This window comes from Pipistrellus kuhlii, unplaced genomic scaffold (genome assembly GCF_014108245.1).
Source record: "Pipistrellus kuhlii isolate mPipKuh1 unplaced genomic scaffold, mPipKuh1.p scaffold_m20_p_4, whole genome shotgun sequence".
In the NCBI taxonomy this organism is placed as follows: Eukaryota; Metazoa; Chordata; class Mammalia; order Chiroptera; family Vespertilionidae; genus Pipistrellus; species Pipistrellus kuhlii.
Genome location: NW_023425540.1, coordinates 14169085 through 14187582, shown reverse-complemented (window position 1 = coordinate 14187582; position 18498 = coordinate 14169085). Strand labels below are relative to the sequence as shown.

The window sequence follows — 18498 nt, the reverse complement described above, 5'->3', positions numbered from 1 at the left end:
ATTCTTCACAGAATTTCCTCCCCGACTTCTGAAGACAATGATACCCCTCTGAGGCCACAAAGATGGAGTTACTTGAGGTAGTTTAAGGAGGTCAACTCATGGGGAAGATGTCAGTTCCTCTATATGGTTCCATGGACACATTCCTTTTTCCCTCCCCACCCTTCTCATCTCTTGGCTACCATAGCGAAGCACTACAGAATGGGAGGTTTAGATATCAGAAAGTTATTTTCTTAAAGTTCAAGATCAAGCAAGGTGCCATCAAGTTGGTTGCCTCTGATGGTCACAAGGGAAGGTTCTCTTCTAGGTATATCTCTTTCCTTGGCCTCAATATCTCAATTTCTTCTGCAGTCACTGCCATCCAGTTAAAAGATCTGTCAGATCAGACAATGTTTCCTCTGCTTGCACAGACATTGTTTATGTGGAAAGGTATATGACAAACCTAGATAGAGAACAATTATATAATCAACATGTAATTGTTATTGTGTTAGTTTCACTTTGAAGCCTCCATCAACTGTACTATTTATTCATGCACAATTCCACAACAAAATCTTTTTCTCTCTTCATCCCCACAGCCAGCAGAAAACCCCAAAATCGATTTCAAAGACAGAACTTGGTTAGCTATCATTGAAGATTTCCTTTTGTTCCAAATCTACACCCTAGGACAGGAATCCCATAATGTCATTCCCTGGATTTTCTTTGTTCTGATCTTACATCCCTCTTCATTTCCACCAAGGCACAGTGATGAATACCACTGTTATTTTTTATTCAGATTTTTTTATACACTTGAAACACAGATAGTAATCTTATTAACCAACTAGAGGCCTGGTTCACAAAATTCATGCTTTGGGATAGGGGGTGGGTCCTTCAGCCTGGCCTGTGCCCTCTCAGAGTCCAGGAGTCCTCAGGGAATGTCTGACTGACAGGGAGCGGGCCTAAGCTGTCAGTCGGACATCCTTAGTGCTGCCATGGAGGCGGGAGAGGCTCCTGCAATCACTGCTGTGCTGGCCAGCCATGAGTCCGGCTTCTGACTGAGCTGTGCTTGCCTTGTGGGAGCACACTGGCCACCAGGAAGCAGCTCCTGCATTGAGCATCTGCCCTTTGGTGGTTAGTATGTGTCATAGCAACCCCGTTGTGCCACTGTTTAGTCAATTTGCATATTAGCCTTTTATTGTATAGAATGTCACCCAAAAAAAATTAAATAAAAAGTTCTTACTAGAAATGCAATTCTTTTGAAGACAAAGGCTTAGAAAGCATGTGGCTCATTCCTACATTCAGAACTTCCTGTGAGGGTGGAGGGCAAAAACCCAAAGTGGACTCTTGAACCCCAGTCTCTGCTTTCCAGACCTTCTGTGTGGAGGGATCCAAAATGACTGGTGATCAAACAACCCAATATAAAGAACCAGATGGACTGAGGAGCTGTGGCATCTCACGGCCTATTCTGTGGCTGGGAGACTTGGCGTAACCTTGACATTATCCAAACTTTGATGAATATAAGCCAGACTCTTAACTTGATTTCCCTGTGTGCTTTGAGCCTGAGACACATACTTGCATATTGTATACAGCTGTGGCTGCTTGCAAAAGCAAACCTCTGTGATAATGATTTTGTTTTGTTTTGGCAAGAAATATCATGTTTGTATTCCTCAATAAACCCCTTACTTTTCTCTCTCTATGAAACCAGCAGTTTTATCTGGCCTTTGGTATCTAAATTATGTCTCCAGTTTGGCTTTTATTTTAGGTGGATGGCTTCTTCAAATGTTATTTCCCCTGTTCATCATTTGTCTGATACCACTGCCAAGAAATAGCTCTTTCGTGTGTTTGTTATGCTCCAAAATCTATTTGTGGGTAAAATACCTGAGTCTCTTTGTCTTATGAACACAGGGAATTATGAGGTAACTATCACCAAAATAGGTACTCCTTTAGGACAATGGATATCCAGAGTTAAATGGGAATATTTCTCAGGATAGTGGGCAGAAAGTCTGGTTTGTCTATACATCGATGTCACTTTAAGAAATCTGAAAAGCAATATTGGCTCATAATTTTCCTCCAAATGTAAAACTTCTAAGTGTTCAGTTGTGGCTGTTTTCTTGTGTTTCAAAACTCCACAAGAAGCCAACAAACATAACTATTATGTTGAAAACTGTAGGTTAGCAGGATAATGCTTTGTAATATCATTGTATATCCCCTTTGGATAAGGCAGCCTTTTCCCCATTAAGTGTAGGCCAGGATAGTGAGGCTTATTATTCAGGAGAAGAGGGTAGCTATCACTTATAATGATAAATTATATTTGATATAATTATAATGATAAATTATATTAAATGAATATTACCAGGTCCTTTATACTAAACACTCAAACATGTACTTATAGGCTCACATGTGAACCATTGAAATAGAGAAGATGAGAACTTGGAGTCAATGTGTGTGTGTGTTTTTTTTTTATTGTTTGTTTTTTGTTTTTTGTTTTTTATTTTTTAGCAATAGCATAATATACTGCCCTGACATTTTCTTTATGTGTACAAAGAACTTCCAGGAATTTGAATATGGATTCCTTTAGGAAACTAGTGTGAAAGTGGGAATCTGGTAGTTGTTTTTCATCAGGCACTGGTCATTTCCTAGGACATAGGTATGCTCAGCTGCTTCCTCTTCTGCCCCATCTTTGGGTCACCTCCAGGTATCTGAGTAGATAGCAGAAGTATTGAATTTAGGTGAAAGTTCTTTTTCAGGGGAGAGCTCGAACACAGTCCCCCACTGCCACAAGTTACGCAGTCTAGTTTCCCACATTTGGGGAAATCTCAGGAGTCAGCACATCCAGAGTGCAATGGATAAGCCCTGCCCTGTGATCACGGTATCTCCGCTGCCAGGTAAGTCTGTAAGTTCATATTTTTAAACACTCTTCTTACTGGCCAACTCGGTGTCTACATAAAATATGAGCACAAGTCACTCAAGATAGCTCTAGCAGTGTTAGGCAATTCTGTCATTTCTTATCCTATAAAATGCCCATTTTCTTCACATAGTGCCTTAATATCTCACAATTATTCTGCTCTAAAATCTGTTCATTTTGCACTATGAGAAAGATACATTTTTAAACAATGTATATTTAGATCAAATCATCACTTTGTACACTTTTAAGTAATATTATACTTTAAGTAACTTAAGTAGCTTACTATTTTAATAAAATAAATATAAAATAAAATAATTTAAACAATTTAAATCAAACTCTATGAATTAAAGATTCCACTTAAATAGTGATCAGTCTTACTAGAAAAATTGCTTGGTTACTCAAATATCTCAGGCATCAACCTTCCCCCCTGGACCCTGGGTAAATATATGGAAAAAGGATGTACTTTATGTACATATCTGGCCATGGGAAGAACAAAGAGTCCTTTGTCATCATGTCCCCTGGCTTTATTCCAGGACTATGTCCCTAATCTGTGGCTTGGCTGCTTCCCAATGAACAAATATGTGGCTGGCATGACTCAAAATTTTGTTTTTCTCTCCATTTTTATTTGTTCTATGTTATAAGATATTCTCTTATTACAAATAGAAGATCTGAAAGGTACAAAAATAACTTATAGACTATGTACAGGTCAATATATATGAAAATGAATAATTAATATTATTAAATCATATTCTATATGCCCTTCCTCCCAAAAGAAAGAAAAGATGTGTTTACTAAAATTTGAAAAGAGACTCCTGAGAGCATCTAATATGCTGAGATATACTACAGAAATATAGTTCTTCATCCAAGAAATGAATATTCTCTCTGGGAATCACATGGTCCCCAAATATCTCATTGATCCAATAAAATATTTCAACCTACCCTCACTGGCTGGCAAATTTCCCTCTAGTCTGGAGGTAGGAGGAAGCATACTATGAGTGAGGCAGTTGACATGTGGAGTGAAGGGAGTACTGGGGACATCTTCAAGGAGCTTGGTCTTCTCTTGTAGTCTCTAAGTTGCAAATGAGCACTGGACCCTGCTCTGTAAAAAGCTAATGTGTAAAAGTGTATTATGTTACCTGGCATATGTTAGGCACTCAGTAAATATTGCTTTCTCTCCTGCTTCCTTCATCTCCCCTTGACTTGTCTTCCCTGTAGTTTTCTCAGAACTTACAGATATACAGAGCTGTTCCTCAGCTTTCTTATTGACAGCTGAGATGAGTAACTGACGTCTAATGCTCCAATATCCTCTGAGTGGGAGGGTCCTTATAATGTGAAGAGTAAAGTCCTTTTCTGCTCCCATCCTCAGTGAGAACACAAACAAAACAACCACCCAGGGTTTTGTGAAAAGGGCTTATTATATCCTACCAGATCTACCCATGTTTCAATCTAAAGGTTGGCTGACCTCCCATTTCCAATCTATAGGTGGAGGAATTGAGTTCTTTATTTGTTGCTCTGTTTTAAGGAAAAGGATGCAGGGCAGGAAGTACTTTTTTATATATAAAAGAAAATAATAATAAAAGCTAACCCATATTAGGTCCTTACTTCTCTTTCCAGGCTGTTTTATGCACTTTATAAATATTAGCTCACTGAACTCTCCTAACAGCCTTATAGTTTTCATAGATGAAAACACGGAGGTACCAAGAGATGAAGTCCAAGGTCACAGACTAGCAAGTGCACAGGGCCAGGATTTGAACTCAGAATGTTTAGGTCCAAAGTTATAATAAATATGCACCTAACTTCATCTACATGTGTCATGGAGTAAAAAATGGCAAACACTTTAAATTTCACTGGTAAATTATGACTTTTCTAAAGTACACAACCTATATCTTAATGTAGGGGTTGGTTGCAGAAAAAAGCACACACAAGAAAATCTGCAGGGAATACAATATATTCAAGCTGCAAAGTGCCATTTTCAAGGGACAAAAATATTATTGCACATTAAAGAGGTAAAATTTTGGGGATTCTATGAGAAAAGTATACTCCCTCCCCCCACTTTCCTTACAAATAAGTACCATCTATCTTTGGACCGCTCCATGTAGTTAGGGCCCCTTGAGCAGCCAGATCAAGCAATTAGCTCTGAAGAACAATGGACAACACTTGTCAAAGTAGGCCACTTTCATATCCATATAAATTGTGATTCTCCATACTTGTGCTCAATAAAAAGATTTCTAGGATGAAGGAAGGGGAGAGAAGGGTAACTAAAGGTCAAACAAAGAGTTGATCTTCAGCTAAGAATTTTGCCTCAATTGTAGAGAACCTTTAAAGCCAAAGTCAGATGACCCAGTCTGGTCAGGCTTGTAGGTGTGGGTGGGTGCCAGGGAGTTTGAGGATTCTACTTCATGTGTGTTTGGACTGGGACCCAATATCTGTATGTTTAAAAGGCTTCCCATTGATTTTTCTGCCAAAGATGTGTAAAACCGTTCAAAAGCCTTGGGTTTCCTGTTTGCTTTAGGCATCCAGGCTCGGATTCACACACATAACCCTGGAAAGTTCAGTGCTGTGTTTAGTACATTAAAAATCCCAGTGCATTAACAGGGGTGCTTCTATCTTGTGAGCACTTTGCCTAATCTTATTGCAGAGAGACACTATGAAGCGCCTCATTTCCATAAACATACTTGGAAACAAAACAGTTTCTCCTGTCTCACTACTGGCCTTGAGCTCTGTTCACTGCCCTTGATTTAGACCCTCTCAGGCCCCACCCAGAGCAGAGCAGCAGAGGAATGCTAGCATTTCACTGGTCAATGGTGACATCATACTTTATTTAAATATTTTGCTCTGGGGGTTGGAATAATTGAAAACATGCTTCTACTCTCAAAACACTATAGTAACGCTGATTCTCTTATATCTGTAACATTTTTCTCTTACATCTGTAAAATTTTCTACACATACAAATGTATCAATATTTTCTCAAATATAATGTTTTATTCTATTCAGTTCATTTGCAAAGGAGAGTGTTCAATAATTAACAGATTAACCAGCCCCTCCCCATTTCACATCCTCCAAATGTCCTTAATCTCTGTTCACTGGATATTTCAGGAAAACATGTACATGAATGTCAGCACATGAGCATGTATGAGTGTGTTGTGTGTGCATCTGTGCACATATTTGATGAGTCTATTAGCATAAATGTTTCAACTTAGTTACACGATGAAGAGTGGAATGCTGGTGGAACACTTTATTACTTTCAAAATTATTCATCACTACATAGCCATTTGGGATTTCATAGAGAATCTTAGACTTGGAAGAAATATGAAAGACCTAGTTCAAAACTTACATAATTTTTCCAGTTACAAAATATAAAGCAATTTTTAAAAGTTCAAATCATAAGTTCATGATATCTTCTTTTGAAAAGAACCTGTGCTTTTGGCTGGTGCTCTTTTTCTCTCTTTCCATTTTATTAGGCTTTGAAAATCTTCTCTGCTTGTTTTATATTTTGTATGTTCTTATTTCCTCTGCTTTGACTGTTACTATATCTGACTACTGTTCCTATAGATCAGGGGTGGGGAACCTTTTTTTCTACCAAGGGTCATTTGGATATTTATGACATCATTCACGGGCCATACAAAATTATCAACTTAAAAATTAGCCTGCTTTATTTGGTCAAACATTTAATTAACTCACCCCTTAATGCCTTGGCGGGAACAGACCAAATGATTTTGCAGGCCTTATATGACTGTATGATCCCTACCCCAGTTATAGATAAATGATAGATACATATAGACATAGAGGCACACACATGTGTGTTATGTGTGAATGTATATTTTAGGACAGGGCCTAGAACCCTGTGCTGCCATTATTATGGTAAAGACAAAGGAAGTACAAGGGCCTGTGAAACTGAGTGGCAAATTATGCTTTAGGCAGATACCAAAGATGGAATGGAAGGTGGGCAGTCAAAGTGAGGCGATTTAAGGATAGGTGAAACAGAATCTGCAAAATCTGCGATAGGAAGGATGAGCACAGTGTTTACAGAAAAAGGAAGTTCATTGTGGCTGGAGCAACATGGAAAGGGAAGAAGGAGAGGCAAGAATTGAAACTGGAGAGGTGAGCAGAGGCCAAGGGTAGGACAGAAACCACATGACGCTTCCTAAGGCCATTCACAATCTCTAAGATTGATATTCTAGCCATAAAAGTGACTTTTGTTTGTAAAGTAATGGTAATTGATAAACCAGTAATTTTATAAGTGTTATATGGAACCATGTGTATATTATTTTAGAGAAACTTTTCTGGGTTCAAATGAACTCAGTTTATCTTTCTGGTTTGTTTCCAACATTTATAAATTAAACACAATAAACTTTGTTACCAAAAAAAAAAAAAAAAAGCCAGCTGCCTCAGCATTCCACTTGCCACCATCACTGAGGAGAGTGTGAGGGACCACCCCTCCTCCAGCAGTTCAGCTTAGTTGCTCTGCCAGTCGCTAGGAGACAACTGTCTGTGTGTCTGTGATGTCAACTATGGGAAGAAGGAAGCTTTGGCTTACACTTATTTACCTGTCCTCCAGACTCCGATCTCCTGGGGAGTTCTTAAGGTGTCAGTGTCAGGGAACACAGCTTTTCTCTCATTGACACAAGCTAACGCAAGCTCAGGAACCCAATGCAACAAAGGACGGAAGGCCTTTCATGGCATTTCAGCAGGTCTAAAAGCTGGAAGAGATGTGCTATAGTGCCATGTAGAGCCGCAGCTGAGAGGCTGGTCTTGTGTTTTTTCCGAAGGGAGCTGCATCACCTCCCACAGTCCTTTCCCTGTGTAGACACAGCAGTAGTAACACCCTAAATTCATGTGGCTGCCAAGCTTGCTTCCTGTTTCACAGCCAGAGACTAGAAGCATCAGTTGTTTTCCAATATTGGGAGCCCGTACTCTGCCTTTAAAAAAAAATTGATGCTTTCAATTTTCATAGCATCCTATTATGTAATCTTTTCTGTTCAGCTCATCCTTCTTGGTCAATTAATGTCCATCAAACATACTTGCAGCTATTTTCCTCTTTGTTCTTTGACAATAGTTGCTGAACTTTTACTGAGACCACTATAGGATTTTTTATGTTCCCTGTTAAACAAAATGAATGCAATAAACATTATTTGCTCAGGGTTGGTATTTTGGCTGGATCAAGGGACACAAAGTAGGGTTGGGAGATTTAGGTTGTTAACTTTTATGAGTCAGGTAAAACCATTTTGTATTTGCTAAAGTGTTTTGCAAATAGTTACTGCTATCTCTATTGCTCTCATTACGGTTATTTATCACTCCTTCCCCAGACTGAGGAAGATGTAATTACTGAGAGGTGAAAAGATTTCAACTCTTACCAGCTAACCTTGACTGACCAATGTTAAGGGGGAAAGAAACACTCTTTATGCATTTGAAGAGGGGGGAGGCCTGCCTCTAAAAATGATAGATGTCATAGAGATTCCATAGATTAAAATAATTGTTTTCATAATCTGAAGGAGGAGAAGATAATTAAAATTTAAGTTATACCTGTTCTGTTTACAGGATAGCATCAGTAATAAACCTATCAACAAAGGGCTTTTTATAATTATCATGTATGTGCATTGGCATGAGATAGAGAGACCATATTCCATTACAAAATACTAGTCACTAACATGAATACCACCCATTACCTGTGCCGGATTGAATTGGTGATAAGCAAGTAAATGAGGAAAGAGTTGAAAATGATCAATGAAACTACTAGTAGATAAAATCTTGGCTTTGAGATGTTAAATAATCTCCTTCTTAGTATTGAAGATCCTTTATTTTTCTTGGGAGTTTTGAAGATACTGAATACAGAGTAATTTATAATGATCTCAAGAGGAACCAAGGCCAAGACAGTCAGAATTCTTTATGCACTTAAGATTTACAATGCAATCCTTTTATACAATCAGATTAAATTTGGCTGGAAAAGTTCAAGATAAAAGCCTCCATTTCCTAGCACTGCAGCGTCTGTGCCCAGTGTTTCCATCTGTGCCCAGAGGCATATTTGTGCTGCATATCACTCAGAGAGAGGACTTTGTTTTTGCGTTAGCTTTGTCCCTTGGACTGAGAGTTGATCCTCGCTCTACGAACTCATCCACCTCTGGTTGGCACTAGTGGGTCAGAACCGCATAGTCAGTGCTCCTTGAGTCCAGAGATGTCTGCTCTGTAGCCCTGCCGCCCGCTGCCATAAGAGCCTATGCTGAGTCCATATAAACCAAGAAAGGAGCCCATGCAAAATGTTGGCTTTGGATGGTATATGAGCAGAATGTTTTTGTCCCCTCAAAATGTACATTTTGAAGCCCTCACTCCCAAAGTGATGGTATTAGAAGTGGGACTGTTTGAGAGATGATTAGATTTAGATCAGGTAACGATGCTGAAGCCCCCATGATGGGATTAGCATCCTTATAAGAAGAAAGGACTAGAGCTCTTTCTCTCTCTGCCATGAAGACACAGCAAGAAGGCACCATCTGCAAACCAGGAAGTGGGTTCTCACTGACACCAAATTGACTGATGACTTGACCTTGGCCGTCATGGCCTCCAGAACTGTGAGTAAAGTTTGCTGTTTCAGTTACCCAGTCTATGATATTTATTATAGCAGCTTGAAGAAGAATTTTAGCAAGTGTCTGCATACTTTAAAAAAAAAAAAAAGAGCAAGGGTTGGATTGGAAACATTTAAGAAGAAGATTTGACTACAACATACTATAAGCTGGTCCCCTGGTGATAAGGGTGAAGGAGAAATGAGAGGGATGGAGCTTGGATCTCTAACAGCCTGGAGCCCCAAAGCTCCCACGAGTATTTCTCTAGTTTATGTAAGAAAGAAACATATTTCTATCTTACTTAAGCTATTGATATTATGAGGGTTTTTTTTTTTTTTAATATATCTTATTGATTCTTTACAGAGAGGAAGGGAGAGGGAGAGGGAGCCAGAAACATCAATGAGAAAGAATCATCAATCAGCTGCCTTTTGCACACCCCCCACCAGGGATGTGCCCACAACCAAGGCACATGCCCTTGACCGGAATCAAACCCGGGACCTTTCAGTCCGCAGGCTAACGCTCTATCCACTGAGCCAAACCGGTTTCGGCGATATTATGAGTTTTATGTTGCTTGCTGTTTAACCTATTTTTCACTAATACAGGCTCTTAAATTGTTACTCACAATTTTGAGTGAAACGGATCCTATGTGCTATACTAGTATGGTGCTTCCCAAGGGAAGGTAGAGAAGATTTGTGCCCCGTGTAAATCACACAGAGCTGGAGGTTACATGGATCCGATCCCAGCTCTGTCACAAGACCTGTTAAGTGCTTGTCAGGTTGGATCACATACCACCTACTGGTTTTAATTGCAAGAAACTAAAAAACAAACCAAGAATAAAACCTTTGGCTAATTTAAGCACATAAGAATTTTATTGAGAAGACATGGGGTAGCTCTCAGAATAACCAGGAGGGCCATAAAGTAAGGCTTGCTCAGGAACATGGAATGCTGGCAGCAACTAGGACCATGAGGCAAAACCAGTCAGGATATCATTGCTGCCTCTGGAACTGAACAAGAATGCCACCACTGCAGCATTGAGCCTGGAGTTTCTGAAAACACTGCTGTTACCACCCACCAGCAGAATGGACTCTCCCTGCTCTTCATACCTCAAGCTCCCAATTCCAAATCTGGGGCAAGTACATCTGATTGGGGGAACCTTGGACACAAGCCCATGCCTTAGCTGCAAAAGAGGATGAGAATTTACAAGCCTGGGGTTTTCAGCATTTGTAGTGAGAGGCAAGCATTGCCTTCCACTGAGACTCATGAACTGAAGAATCATCCATTTGTAAGATCGTTTCAGATGCCCAAGACAGAGACAGAGACAGACAGACTGTCTACAAAAGGATTCCATTTACTCTTCTGGAAAATGATCAGTTTGAATTAAATGATCTCTGATGGTTTAACTTTATGATTCTTGAGAAGTAACACCTAGAATTTTATGCAGATTATAAATATGTTTCTTGTCCTTTAAAAAATATTGGAGGCAGCACATAAAACATCTGTTTTCTGAGCTACTTGGACCTGGCTAAGCATCTTGATAGCAAATATTTCATCTTGCATGCTGACTTCTATTGACTGTTGTTGAACCCAAATATCTTATCCATTAAATGACTTAGAGAATGACCCTATATTCATCAAGAAAGAGAATTGGGGACAACTATAATGGACTTCCACACAGGGACAGAAGTGGGAAGGGGTAGGACCTGTTTGACCAATCTTCCAATTCTAACCTAAATTCAGAATAGGGGCAGAACTTCCCTGTTGCATACACAATGCCCTTTCTCCTCAAAGAGGGAGCTACAAATAGGAATTAGTCTCTTAGGACCGTGACCGGCAAACTGCAGCTCATGATTACATGTGGCTCTTTGGCCCCTTGAGTGGCTCTTCCACAAAATACCATGGCCTGGAAGAATCTATTTTGAAGAAGTGGCATTAGAAGAAGTTTAAGTTTAAAAAAAATTGGCTCTCAAAAGAAATTTCAATCGTTGTACTGTTGATATTTGGCTCTGTTGACTAATGAGTTTGCCAACCACTGCCCTAGGAGAACTTCAGGTCATGGTTAAAAACAGCCTGGAGGGGATGATTTATCTTATATATCAACTTGACTAGATCATGATGTATCCAGACCTTTGGTCTAACATTATTCTGGCTGTGTCTGTGAGGATATATTTGGATGAAGTTGACGTTTGTATTGGTAGGCCAATTGTATCTCCCAGGCACACCCTGGGAGCCTGGGAGATAATTTCTACTAGTGCTGGCCTTGGGGGAACTGGGGTGAGGGAATTGGGACCTGAATAGGACTTAGGACCTTTCAGTTAGAGAGGCATTTCACTGGAATTAGCACTAAGCATCCTGGGTCAATAAAAGACACCCTTTGTGCAAGGAAATAAAAACATGAGAGTCAGAATCCGGAGGGATAAACAAAAACAAAAAACAAAAACCCTGAAAATAAAAGAAAGGCTGCAAAATATCAGAGGTTAGAGGCAAGACACAGAGAAAGCAGAGATGGAATGAAATTTGAGTTTAAAATGAGGTAGATTAGAGAAATCCTGTGCTACTGCACTCATCTGCCCTGAAGCTTGGTATAAAGTGTGTGTCAAAAGTGGAGGTCTGAAATTAGATGGCAGCAAACATATTCCATGTCTTAATTCGGTTACTTAAACAAGTGGGTTCCATAAAAGTAAGTCTGTTCCTGCTTACTCCTCCCAGCAAGTGACAAAACTTCAGAGATTGGCTTGTCTGTCGATGCCTGGTTTACAGCATTATGACTAAGAGACCTCAGAGGCCATTTGGATTATTTTCTTGCTTTTAGACGGATCTCTCTAAACCATCCAAGATTACTCTTCATAAGTCAAAGCAGAGAGATTAAGGTCCCAGCAGACAATGTGGTCAGGAGGTTATCTCTTCTTGAGAGTGTCTTACCAGCAAGTTTCTGGGTCTTGTCTATCCGTTTTAATTACATGGATCCTATGCTAGCCTTTCCAAGGTGGACAACAGCACTTATTTATACCTCTACCCTTCACTGAGCTTTCCAATGCTTGGAACACAGTAGGTATTTTAGAAATGTTTGTGGTATGGATAAAAGACTCAGATCCAGATCCTTGGCACTTTCACAGCTGATTAGGTCTGTTAATGATCGTTATAAGACTAAGCATTTCTCTAGCCAGTTTGGCTCAGTGGATAGAGCATCAGCCTATCCACTAGATTAGAGAAATCAGAGGACTGAAGGGTCCCAGGTTCTATCCAGGTCAAGGGCATGTACCTCAGTTGCAGGCTCCCTCCCCTGTCCTAGTTGGGGTGGGTGCAGGAGGCAACCAATTGATGTGTCTCTCTGTCTTTCTCCCTCCTTTCCACTTTCCCTAAATCAATGGGGAAATATTCTTTAGTGAGGATTAAAATAATAATAATAATAAAAAGACCAGGAATGAAAAACCTCACTGTGCAGGGTCTGTCTACTCCTGGAAGCTGGAATCCAGTGTGACCCTCATTAGGAGGAAATGTGGTTTTCATTGAAAAAAATATTTCATGGATGTGAGCTGTGGTGAATAAGCAGGTGGGGGGAAAAAAGGAGCAAAGCCTCCTTGGTCAAATCAAACATATTCTGAAGAATGGCTATTAGCAAATTGTGCCCATAACAATGAGTTAATAAACAAGAATATTACATAGCCATCTCAATGCTGCCTTAGTGCAGGGAGGAGACTGGGCCCTGGTAACTGGCTCTATGGACTGAGATTGTCTTCAGATGCCAAGTGACCTAGGAGAGAGGGATGAATTTGGGTTTTTAAATCATTTTAATTTTACTTTTTCTAGTTTTATTGAGATGTAATTTGTATATAATATTGTGCAAGTTTAAGGTTTACAAGGTAATGATTTGGTATATGTGTATATTGTAAAATAATTACCACAATAATAATTCATCACCTTACATAGTTATACCTTCTTATTTTTTTCTTATGATGAAAACTGCTCTCTTAGCAACTTTCAAATATACAATAGAGTATTAAGGACCATCACCATTATGCTGTACATCAAGCATGTCAAACTCAAAGGCTAACAGGGGCCAAATCAACAAGGTTTAAGTTTATGTGGGCCACAAAAAAATAAGAGCTTCAATTTTTATAGAAAATAGGCTTATTTCAATAGAAACATGCTGAATACAAAGAGCTGAACTAAATGAGTAATCATTAACATAAAATAAAAATTTTAATAAAAATTAATATTTTTTTTCTGGAACATTAACTTACCAAACACTGAATTAATATTTAATAAAAATTAATATTTTTTTTCTGGAACATTAACTTACCAAACACTGAATAACTGCACAAATTAATAAGCATAATAAGCAAATAAACCTATTTTTCTTGTTCTCTGAAAGCTAAATATTTTCTGTGGCACACAACAAACAAGTCAGTACAAGACTAAAGATGTGGTAATCAGTTGCTAAAATATTTGCTGCTAGTATTAGTGGAGAGAAATGGTGTGCCTGCATGTAAAGGAAAATGAATGCAACATGATTATAGTAATCAGTCATTAGCGAATATTATAATTCATTATTAATAATTATGTATAACAGGATATTATAAAAGTTAAGTTACAAATTTTTTATTAAAATGTTTCTTACATATTTTTATTTGTTTGGGCTACAAAAATATTCATTGTGGGCCATATGCAGCCCACGGGCCACAAGTTTGACGTTCTTGCTGTACATTATACTGTATCTTCAGAACTTACTTATCTCATGACTGGAAGTTTGTACCTTTTAACCACCTATACCCATTTTCCCCACTTCCCTGCACCCCACTCCTGCAACCACCAATCTGTACTCTGTCTTTATAAGTGAAGTTCTTTTAGTTCCACATGTAAGAGAGATCATACAGTACAGTAGTATTCCCTTACCTGTGGGAGATATGTTTCAAGACACTCAATAAATGCCTAAAACCAAGGGTAGTGCTGAGCCCTAAATATATTATGTTTATTCCTATAAGTACTTATGAGTAAGTTTAATTTATGAATTATGCACAGTAAGAGATTAATAAAAATAACTAATGTTAAAATAGAAAAAAATATAACATTTGTATGTTTTCATTGGGAAAAATGTCTATTCAATCCCTCTGTTCATTTTTAATTTTATTATTTATTTATTTACTTACTTATTTTGCTTTTAAGTTGTATGAGTTCACTATCAGATATGTGGTTTGGAAATGTTTCTTCTCATTTTGTAGGTCGGCTACTCTTTTTGTCTTTTTTTTTTTAATGTTTTTATTGTTCATATTATTACAAATGTTTCTTTTTCCCCCCCACCATTGCTCTCCTCCACCAGGTTCCCACCCCATCCTCTGCCCTTTCCCCTCTCCCCATTGTCCTCATCCATAGGTGCACAGTTTATGTTCAGTCTCTTCCCACGCCCCCCTCTCCCCTTTTCCCCAAGAATCGTCAGTTCACTCCCCTTCCATACCTCTGATTCTATTATATTCAACAGTTAATATTGTTCATCAGATTTTTTTAATTTCCTTGGTTTTTAGATTCACTTGTTGATAGTTACATATTTGTTGTTCATAATTTTTACCTTTGTTTACTTTCTCTTCTGAAAGAACCCCCTTCAGCAATTCATATAATTCTGGTTTGGTGGTGATGAACTCCTTTAGTTTTTTTTTATTAGTGAAGCTCTTTATCTGGCCTTCGATTCTGAGTGATAGCTTTGCTGGGTAGATTATTTTTGGCTGTAGGTCCTTGCTATTCATTACCTTGAATATTTCTTGCCATTCCCTTCTGGCCTGCATGGTTTTTGTTGAGAAGTCAGCTGACAATCGTATAGGTGCTCCTTTATAGGTTACTACCTTCTTTGCTCTTGCTTCTTTTAATATTCTCTCTTTGTCTTTTGCTCTTGGAATTTTAATAACGATGTGTCTCTGTGTGGTCCTCTTTGGATTCCTTTTGTTTGGAGTTCTGTGCGCTTCCTGGACTTGTAAGTCTAATTCTTTCACCAGGTGGGGGAAGTTTTCTGTCACTATTTCTCTCAGTATGTTTTCGATATCTTGCTCTCTCTCATCTTCTGGGACCCCCATAATTCTGATGTTGGTTCTCTTGAAGTTGTCCCAGAGGTTTCTTACATTATCTTCAATTTTCTGGATTCTCTTGCCTTCTAGCTTCTGTGGAGGAGTGTCTTCTGGCTCTTTATGTTCCAAATCTTTGACTTGATTCTTGTGATCTTTCCTTCTGTTTTTAGGACTCTGTAAAATGTTTTTTTATTTCAGACAATGTATTCTTTATTTCTTGTTGATCCCTTATCATTTCTTGTTGACTCCTTATTAATTCTAGTTGATCTCTTTTCATATCCTCATAGGCCTTATCCATCTTTTCTAGGAAATTCTTGAAAAACCTTATAAGCGTAGATTTGAATTCTATATCCAGACGCTTTTTGTCCTCCATTTCTTTCGTTTGTGATCTATTTTGTTGTTGCATTTCGCAGTTACAGATGGGATGGGGTTTCCACCTTTTTGTCTTTTTAGTGTTTCTTTTGCTGTGCATAAACTTGTAGTCTCACTTGCTTATTTTTGCTTACATTGCTTGAATATTAGGTGTAATATCCAAAAAAATCATTGTCAAGACCAATGTCAAGGAGCTTCCTCTCCCCACATGTTTTTTTTTTTTCTAAGAGTTTTTATGCCTTCAGATTTTATATTTAAGTCTTTAATCAATTTCAAGGTAATTTTTGTGAGGAATTAGGAGTTTTTGATGTTGTGACTGGGGGCCTTTCTCCATAAGTCAGGGCATTTCTGGCTCATATGTAGTCCATGGTAGGAGTGGATATGTAAGACACTGACTGGCTTATATACAAACAATGTCATAAACATTAGGAAGAAGCCCAGTCACGATGGATGCAGCCCAGTGTTAAAATACATAGTTCTGGCACTCAGGACATGAGCTATTCTCAGTCCCCACTCATCAACCTGGTCTGTCACCCTTGCATAGGGCTCAGCTATGGTGACCCTAATGTTGGGGCTGATGCTTCTCTGGGTTCATCCTGAGAGACCAAGGAGATGGAAAGAGAAGATAAGATTTCTGGCTCTCTCACTCTGGTGTTTTTGTGGATATAAGAGAGGAATTTGAGCTTATTTTACTAAACTTAAAAATGAGTTGTTTAGGTTAGTGAGCATTCAGACAGGCTTTTTTAGGGCTTCTCTACATTTTTAAATATTTAAGTAGCCTTAATTAAGCACATGAATATAGAATTTCTTTTAAGAAAATGATTTCATATCTTCCACTAGTCTCAAAGGGTCTGTAACACCAAAAGGGTAAAATGCCTGTAATTTAAGGATTAAACCAATAAACACAAAAGGGAAGAAAAAATATGATAAGAAACTTGTTCTTTATTTCCCTTCGATTGTTATGGTCCCATGAGCATAACATAAACATAACATAAACTTCATGAACAGCTGTCCATTCAAGGACACATGCTCCTTTAATCTGCTTCACACAGCCTGAAGAGTAACTTCTGACCGCTTTAATGAATAAGATTCTTGAGTGACTAGATCTGAATTTTTTCCAAACAGAACAAAAGCCTTTCAAATGTGTAATTCTGTAGAAAAGCTAGCAAATGACTATGTGCCCTGGGCAGGCAAAAGAAAGCCCAGCTCCTATTTGGAGTCATTTAATTCCTGCCCCTGCTCTTAACTCTTGGGGGATAGGGTGGGGTACTTCAATTTACTGGATTTCTTATTTGCAAAATGGAGCTAGCTACTAGTAAAGGATCTACCCACCTCATAGGATCATTTTAAGGGAAAAATGCAATCATACATGTTAAGTGCCTCATATAATCCTTGACACATAGTAAGAACTCTATAAACATGAGCTGTTTGGTATTTTTATTATTATTATTATTATTATTATTATTATTATTATTATTGGAAAGATGGGCCTATTGGAAGCAGATTTGGGATTTTTGTAGCTTTTGATGGCAGTTTTTTTTTTTCTTTCTGTTGCTTTCCTCACAGCTAGTGCCATTCTTTGTAATTTCAGAAGCAAACGGCCAAATTTCTAAGATAATATATACATCCCCCTTACTACACCTTTGAGATCTATTAAGATAAATTTAACCTTTATATAATTTAACAGCCATTAATAATGTACAGCACATTGGGATTTAGAAGAACAAAATTTGACAAATGGGCAGGAAGAATAAGGATAAGTTGGCAGGAGGAATATATACATTGAGTAAAATAATGCAAGAAGATTAGAAGCAATTTTATTTTCTTTAGATTTGAGTTATGGGCCAATTTTGAATGCCTTGGCTTTGGGATATCCTTTTGAATTTAGAAAGGAGCACCCACTACAGTGGGGTCAGAGAACATAATACCTGTCATGGTTTTAAAGTTCCCTTCAGTCCCCATCTGACTCCCTGTGTGGACAGTGACATTTCAATGTCCAGGACACTCGTAAGCCCATTTCCTTTGTCATTTCCCCAGTGTAAATCAAGAGATTATACCTAGATCCTGAGTGCATTTGTTTGAAAGGTTTTGAGGTGTACGTAATTCAGTTAAAGTTCCAGGCGTCCTCAAACTTTTTAAAGTGGGGGCCAGATCACAGTCCCTCAGAGAGCTGGAGGGCCGGACTATATGAACTACTAATTCCTACTGTAACACCTCGGCTGCGCTCACTGCCCAAAAAACCTGGCGGGCCGGATCAGACTCCTCTGCGGGCCGCATGTGGCCCGCGGGCCGTAGTTTGAAGACGCCTGGTCTGGGAAGGGCGGCAGGTCAGAGTTTGCAATAATAATTAGTCCTGTGGCACCATCAGGCAGAAGACAGTCATTCTTCCTAGGCTGTCCATCATAACTCATGGGCATAGATCTACTAACAAGCATTCATGGGCCTGGCCAGGATGAGTCTGTATGGCTGAGGCAGATTTCCTTCTGGAGAATATGTATTTCTTTACTAGTACAATATAATCAAGATAAAATTTCCATACCTTTTAAATAGTAGCCAATAACATATACACATATGCTTCAGTGGCAATACAGGGACTACTAATACAAACAACATGAGCTTGAGAACACAGGGGCATGGTCTA

At 38.6% G+C, this 18498-nt stretch overlaps 1 pseudogene; it reads right to left on the bottom strand.

The window, feature by feature from the left end:
• Positions 1-2717: 2717 nt before the first annotated feature.
• LOC118704049 lies at positions 2718-2866 on the bottom strand (annotated as a pseudogene).
• Between the last annotated feature and the right edge of the window lie 15632 nt (positions 2867-18498).